The sequence below is a fragment of the Heptranchias perlo genome, unplaced genomic scaffold (genome assembly GCF_035084215.1).
Source record: "Heptranchias perlo isolate sHepPer1 unplaced genomic scaffold, sHepPer1.hap1 HAP1_SCAFFOLD_55, whole genome shotgun sequence".
In the NCBI taxonomy this organism is placed as follows: domain Eukaryota; kingdom Metazoa; phylum Chordata; class Chondrichthyes; order Hexanchiformes; family Hexanchidae; genus Heptranchias; species Heptranchias perlo.
In genome coordinates, this window is record NW_027139570.1 from 6,197,571 (window position 1) to 6,205,859 (window position 8,289).

Genomic DNA, 8,289 nt, shown 5'->3' on the forward strand with positions numbered 1-8,289 from the left:
GTTTTTATGCTATTCTGTGTCATTCTATGTAATTGGTAAAAGGTCTCAGCGTTGAGCTTTGAATTGCTCTAATATTTTACATGGCTACACCCATTATCAGTTTATTAATATCGGAAATGAAATCTGATGAAGGCCACAGGCAGGTCAGAGGTCACTTGGCCAATGCTTCCGAGTCAGCGAGCAATGTGACCGAAAGCGTCCTCTTCCCGGAAGGAAACAGACAATAAGCTATTAACAAAAAGGATGAATCTTTAATTTCGTGGAACATGAATTCAGGTTCAAATGTAAGTGTTTACATGTTTATTTGTGTCTATGTTCCAGAACTAAACAACTGTCAAAAGGCTTTAAAAGATTTAGGTGAGAGAAAAGCTTCCCGTTGTTTCTAATCTTCCATTAGCCTTGTCCACAACAGCCCAAGGGTTTACAAACTCGTTTTCGGCAGTAGCGCAAAACAGGCGGTACTTATTTCCGTTGACTTCAATAGCGATATCGCGCGGGGAGTATAACAGGCAAGATGTTTTCCTGCCTCCGCCTTCTCTGTGCTTGTAAAACTTGCTCAGAAAACCCCACTCAATATGTCATTGTGATTTCTGTGTCAGAAGCAAAGATTTCAAGCGAACCTTCACCAAACGGACTGCAGTAGTTCAAGAACATAAGAACATAAGAAATAGGAGCAGGAGTAGGACAATCGGCCCCTCGAGCCTGCTCAGCCATTAGTAAGATCATGGCTGATCTGATCCTAACCTCAAATCTAAAGAACACAAGAGGTAGGAGCAGGATCCGGCCACTCAGCCCCTGGGCCCGCTCCGCCACCCACAGGGCCTTGACCGATCCGAACTCAGCTTCATGTCCAATTTCCTGCCCGCTCCCCGTAACCCCTCATTCCCTTTACTTCTAGGAAACTGTCTATTTCTGTTTTAAATTTATTTAATGATGTAGCTTCCACAGCTTCCTGGGGCAGCAAATTCCACAGACCTACTACCATCTGAGTGAAGAAGTTTCTCCTCATCTCAGTTTTGAAAGAGCAGCCCCTTATTCTAAGATTATGCCCCTAGTTCTAGTTTCACCCATCCTTGGGAACATCTTTACCGCATCCACCCGATCAAGCCCCTTCACAATCTTATATGTTTCAATAAGATCACCTTTCATTCTTCTGAACTCCAATGAGTAGAGTCCCAATCTACTCAACCTCTCCTCATATGTCCACCCCCTCATCCCCGGGATTAGCCGAGTGCGCAATAAATGCCGGCCTTGCCAGCGACGCCCACATCCCATGAGCGGATAACAAAAAAAGGGGGTTTGGTAAGACTGAACAGGCTGGGGCTCTTCTCTGGAAAAGAGAAGGTTGAGAGGTGAACTGATAGAAGCCTTTAAAATTATGAAGGGGTTCCATAGATACAGAGATGAAATTTTCACTTGTGAATGTGTCCATAATTAGGGGCAATAAATATAAGATAGCCACCAATAAATCCAATAGGGAATTCAGGAGAAACTTCTTTACCCAAAGATTGGTGAGTGTATACAATTTGCCACCACATGGAGTGGTTCGGGCGAATAGCTAGATAACGACATGAGGGACAAAGGAGTCGAAGGATATTCTGACAGGGTGAGATGAGGTAGGGTGGGAGGAGGCTCATGTGCAGCCTAAACACCAAATGGCTTGTTTCCATTCTTAAAAATCTACCTAATTGTGTGTAATTTGTTCGGAGCCCCTAAAATAGGTGTTCATATTTACAGCGCGCACATAGACACGTTTCACAAAGACGCTATATCAATTCACCTTCGAGATATCCATGTGGGATCATGGCTCTAACGGTGCAGATGAAAAGACCAATGTATGCGATCCCGCGCAATGTATGCGATCAAAACGCGAGTTGTTCTGAAATACTGTCCAGTGTGTTTTCAAAGTGAATAATATTATGTTTCACAGAGGACAAGCTGCAAAGTAAAGAAACAGGTTTGAGAATTCACTGACTCTAAATTATTAATCTCACAAGTCTGCTTGTTGGCTTTGTTTGCGCTGCCCTTCTTGTTTGCCTGAAGTTTTACAGAGTCGCATGATATAAACATCGAGGGATTTAAATTTGCCTTGGGCCTCAGAGCCGAACAGGCAGTATGACATCCGCCACCTGTTACACGCCCCACCCGATATGCAGTCCTACATTACAACAGTGACTACACTTCAAAAGGTCTTTGTTGGATGTAAAGCGCTTTGGAACGGCCTGAGGTCGTGAAAGTCGCTTTATAACTGCAAGCCTTTGGTGAGTCCTATACCTGGCGCCGCAAGCGATCAGACCTGCTTTGAAGGGAGTAGAATGAATTTGCTGACAGTGTGAGATGAGGTAGGGTGGGAGGAGACTCGTGTGGAGCAGAAACACCGAATGGCCTTTTTGTATTCTGAAAAATCGAATATGGGTGTTATTATTTATAGCGTGCACATAGGTATGTTTTACAAAGAAGCTAATTCATAGCAGAGATATCCACGTGGAGTCATGGCTGCATTAGGGTTAGGGTTTAACCATCAAGGCTGTAACCGTTCAGATAAATATGTCAGTTCGACTTTTCCCTCTTAATGAATTCGGAGGAAGGTGCCCCGCTGGTATGACGAGACATGGCCATTCCTCTGACTTAGTGACCAACGTGAGGGAACAGGCTTACTTCCCCATAGGAAGTCAGAGGTTGTTAACTGAGATTTGGAATGTTCAACGATTGCAGAGGAGAGAACATCAAGGTTTTTTTCTGCATTTCAGAGCTAAGCATACGCGAAGATAACTTAGAAGACTTAGGTGAGAGAATTACTTGCGTGGTTCCGTTCAAAGCAACCCGACTGTTTCTTCTCCCTTTTTACGATAATGCAAGCAGTTAGAAATTCGATTTGTGCGGTGTCGTTAAACGGCCGCCAGTTATACGCCCCGCCCGAAAGAAGTGAACATCAAGCGGGGCGTGTAACGGGCGACCGATGCAATCACGCCTGTTCAGCGTCACGCCCCAACATTAATTTCTGCAGGTTCAATAAGCATGTAAACTGATACAGAGAAATGTCATTGTCCTGAAAACGTGAATTCTACGACGATGGGGGGCTGGGGGGGCCTTCCAATTGTGGTTGATGGTGTAAAACGGGGGATATCGCATTAGCTGGATAGCAGTTACCTTGTTACACAATGAACGCTGATTCAGACTGTGCAAACTGGATGTTCCAATAGCACAAAGTTGGCCATGTGTCATAGTCTGTGCAACACAATTAACTAAGACAATAATCAATAAGGCTAATGGAATGCTGTCCATTATATCCAGAGGAATAGAGTACAAGTGGGCAGAAGTTATGCTGCAGCTATACAAAACCCTGGTTAGACCGCACCTGGAGTACTGTGAGCCGTTCTGGGCACCGCACCTTCGGAAGGACATATTGGCCTTGGAGGGAGTGCAGCGTAGGTTTACTAGAATAATACCCGGACTTCCAGGGTTAAGTTACGAGGAGAGATGACACAAATTGGGGTTGTATTCTCTCGAGTTTCGAAGGTTAAGGGGTGATCTGATCGAAGTTTATAAGATATTAAGGGGAACAGATAGGGTGGATAGAGAGAAACTATTTCCGCTGGTTGGGGATTCTAGGAGTAGGGGGCACAGTCTAAAAATTAGAGCCAGACCTTTCAGGAGCGAGATTAGAAAACATTTCGACACACAAAGGGTGGTAGAAGTTTGGAGCTCTCTTCCGCAAACGGCAATTGATACCAGCTCAATTACTAAATTTAAATCTGAGATATAAATCTTTTTGGCAACCAAAGGTATTAAGGGATATGGGCCAAAGGCAGGTATATGGAGTTAGATCACAGATCAGCCATGATCTTATCAAATGGCGGAGCAGGCACGAGGGGCTGAATGGCCGACTCCTTTTCCTATGTTCCTATTTACCTAAGACGTAATTTGCATTGTATGTATAGCACTGAAACAGGCCATTCGGCCCAACTGTTCCATGCGGGTGTTCATGCTCCAAACGAGCCTCTTCCCACCCCTCTTCATCTAACTCTATCAGCTTTACCTTCTATTGCTTTCTCTATCATGTATTTCTCTAGCTTCCCCTTAAATCTATCGACACTATTCGCCTCAGCTACTCCTTGTGGTAGCGAGTTCCAAATTCGCACCACTCTCTGGGTAAGGAAGTTTCTCCTGAATTCCTTATTGGATTCATTAGTGACTGCCTTATAGTTATGGCCCCTTCTTTTGGACTCGCTGACAAAGAGAAACATTTTATCCACGTCCACTCCTTCATAGTTTTAAAGACATCCATCTTTAGGATGGGAGGTTAGGGAGGAAATTGCGGGTCCACTAGCAGAGATATTTGAGTCATCGACATCTACAGGTGAAGTGCCTGAAGATTGGAGGGTAGCAAATGTTGTGCCTTGGTTTAAGAAGGGCGGCAGGGAAAAGTCTGGGAACTGTTAGAGGGTATTCCGAAAGACAGGATCTACAGGCGTTTGGAGAGGCATTACGAACAGTCAGCATGGTTTTGTGAGTGGAAAATCATGTCTCACGAATTTGATTGAGTTTATTGAAGGGGTAACCAAGAAGATAGATGAGGGCTGTGCAGTAGACGTGGTCTACATGGACTTTAGCAAAGCCTTTGACAAGGTACCGCATGGTAGGTTGTTACATAAGGTTAAATCTCACGGGATCCAAGGTGAGGTAGCCAATTGGATACAAAATTGGCTTGACGACAGAAGACAGAGGGTGGTTGCAGAGGTTTGTTTTTCAAACTGGAGGCCTGTGACCAGCGGTGTGCCTCAGGCATCGGTGCTGGTTCCGCGGTTATTTGTTATTTATATTAATGATTTGGATGAGAATTTAGGAGGCATGGTTAGTAAGTTTGCAGATGACATCAAGATTGGTGGCATTGTGGACAGTGAAGAAGGTTATCTAGGATTGCAACGGTATCTTGATAAATTGGGCCAGTGGGCCGATGAATGGCAGATGGAGTTTAATTTAGATAAATGTGAGGTGATGCATTTTGGTAGATCGAATCGGGCCAGGACCTACTCCGTTAATGGTAGGGCGTTGGGGAGAGTTATAGAACAAAGAGATCTAGGAGTACAGGTTCATCGCTCCTTGAAAGTGGAGTCACAGGTGGATAGGGTGGTGAATAAGGCATTCAGCATGCTTGGTTTCATTGGTCAGAACATTGAATACAGGAGTTGGGATGTCTTGTTGAAGTTGTACAAGACATTAATAAGGCCACACTTGGAATACTGTGTACAGTTCTGGTCACCCTATTATAGAAAGGATATTATTAAACTAGAAAGAGTGCAGAAAAGATTTACTAGGATGCTACTGGGACTTGGTGGTTTGACTTATAGGGAGAGGTTGGATAGACTGAGACTTTTTTCCCTGGAGAGTAGGAGGTTTAGGGGTGATCTTATAGAAGTCTATAAAATAATGAGGGGCATGGATAAGGTAGATAGTCAAAATCTTTTCCCAAAGGTAGGGGAGTCTATAACGAGGGGACATAGATTTAGGCTGAGAGGGGAGAGATACAAAAGGGTCCAGAAGGAAAGTTTTTTCACTCAAAGGGTGGTAAGAGTCTGGAACGAGCTGCCAGAGGCAGTAGTAGAGGCGGGTACAATTTTGTCTTTTAAAAAGCATTTGGACAGTTACATGGGTAAGATGGGTATGGAGGGATATGGGCCAAGTGCAGGCAATTGGGACTAGCTTAGTGGTATAAACTGGGCGACATGGACATGTTGGGCCGAAGGGCCTGTTTCCATGTTGTAAACTTCTATGATTCTATGATTCTAGTTAATCGCTAAGTCTTCTCTTTTCTGGAGAAAAGAGCCCTGGTCCCCCTCAGCCTTTCCTTTTTATTATTCATTCATGGGATGTGGTCATCGCTGGCAAGGCGAGCATTTATTGTCCATCCATAAATGCCCTTGGGAAAATGGTGCTGAGCAGCCTTCTTGAACCTCTGAGTAGGATTGTGCAAGTGAATGGCTTGCAAGGCCATTTCAGAGAGAAGGTAAGAATCAACCACATTGCTGTGGGTCTGGAGTCACATATAGGCCAGACTGGGTAAGGACAGCAGATTTCCTTCCATAACGGACATCAGTGAACCAGATGGGTTTTATCAACAATCCGGTCGTTTTATGGCCACCATTACTGATACTAGCTTTTTATTCCAGATATTATTTAATTAACTGAATTTAAATTCCCCAGCTGCCTTGTTGGGATTTGAACTCATGCCTCCAAATTAGTCGTCCAGGCGTCTGGATTATTAGTCCAGTAGCTGGAGGTATGAGCGTTCAGTTCTGGTGTCATCATTGTAAACATATTTTGCACGTTCTCCGATGCCTCTATACCCTTTTAATTGCACGTTCTTCTGTATCTGTCCTGTACACTTTTAATGTGAACCATTTGCTTCCTGAACAGATGAAAAGATGAAAGCAAAAGTGAAAGGTAACTAGTTTTGTAATTCATTGATTAATAGTTTGAACATTTAAAGTGCATGATTGTTGCTTTGCAGTCTATTTTACCAAGAATTGTTCTCAGAGTTGAGAAGGTAAAGGGGAGATTTGATAGAGGTGTTCAAAATCAGGAAATGTTTTGATACCATAAACAAGGAGAAGCCACTGGGTTTCCACTGTCAGGAGGGTCGGTTGCCAGAGGAAACAGATTTAAGGTAATTGGCAAAGAAATGAGGACTATTTTTTTACGTAGCATTTTTTTTATAATCTGGAATTAACTGCCCGAAAGGGCGGTGGAAGCAGATTCAATAGTAACTTTCAAAAAGGGAATTGGATAAATACATGAAGGGAAAACATTTACAGAGATTTGGAGAGAGGGAAGGTACTAATTTGAAAGCTCTTTCAATGAGCGACAGGTAGGACACGATGGGCCGAATGGCCTCATTCTGGGCCGCAACGTTCTATGATTCTATAATAGGCCGAATGTCTTCTTTCCGTGTCGTGTAATTCTATGATGCAATGATTTACAAAGTAAGGAAATTTCAATTGTCAGCGATATTTAGGTGAGGAATGCTTTATGCGATTATTCCCACCTCACTCCATTTCTGATGTTACGTTAAATGGTTTAAATGTTCCTGTGATTTGAGGGACAGATAATGTCCTCAAGTCAGTTGTGTTCACGAGCTTTGATCATCGAATCATAGAATTATACAGCACAGAAGGAGGCTATTCTGCCCATCGTGCCTGTGTCAGCTCTTTGAAAGGGCTAGCTAATGTATTCCACTCCCCCCCCCCCGTTCTTTCTGCGTAGCCCTGAATTGTTTTCCCTTCAAGTATTTATCCAATTCCCTTTGGAAAGTTGCTAATGAATCTGCTTCTCCCGCCCATTGAGGCAGTGCATTACAGATCATAACCAATTATAGATTTTACTCCAGTTCATGATAATGTCTATGTGTTTCCCTTTAAATATGGAAGGAAATGGCCTGTCTGCTTAATGCTATGATATCGTTAAAGCAACTGCATCATGGACAACTCTCTCTTACATGACAACAAATTATGGGATGGATTTCCATGACAGGTCTCCAAGCTCTAAAAGACAGTGGAGTAGAAATTAGACGGTATTGTATTGGCCGACTGTTACTCGCCCCGCCGAGCGGGGAATATGTCAGGCGGCCAATGGACTGTTTCGGTATGAGAGTGAACATGAGTTTAGTGATTTTTTTTAATGCGTCGCTGGCAAGGCCAGCATTTATTGTCCTTGAGAAGGTGGTGGTGAGCCGTCTTCTTGAACCGCTGCAGTCCGTGTGGTGACGGTTCACCCACAGTGCTGTTAGGAAGGGAGTTCCAGGATTTTCACCCAGCGACGATGAAGGAACGGCGATATATTTCCAAGTCGGGATGGTGTGTGACTTGGAGGGGAACGTGCAGGTGGTGTTGTTCCCATGTACCTGCTGCCCTTGTCCTTCTAGGTGGTAGAGGTCGCGGGTTTGGGAGGTGCTGTCGAACAAGCCTTGGCGAGTTGCTGCAGTGCATCCTGTAGATGGTACACACTGAAAAAAGAGAGTCAAACCAGTAATATCTTTAGATGTAAGAATAGACACTGTGTGGAACCTGTAATTTAGAAAAGTAATAGCGACTAGTTGAATTGTTGCCTGGATGAGTGCAACTCCAACAACACTCAAGAAGCTCGACACCATCCAGGACAAAGCAGCTCGCTTGATTGGCACCCCATCCACCACCCTAAACATTCACTCCCTTCACCACCGGCGCACTGTGGCTGCAGTGAATATCAAAAAATACCCAATTTTCGTCTCCACTGACTTCCATAAAAAACTGG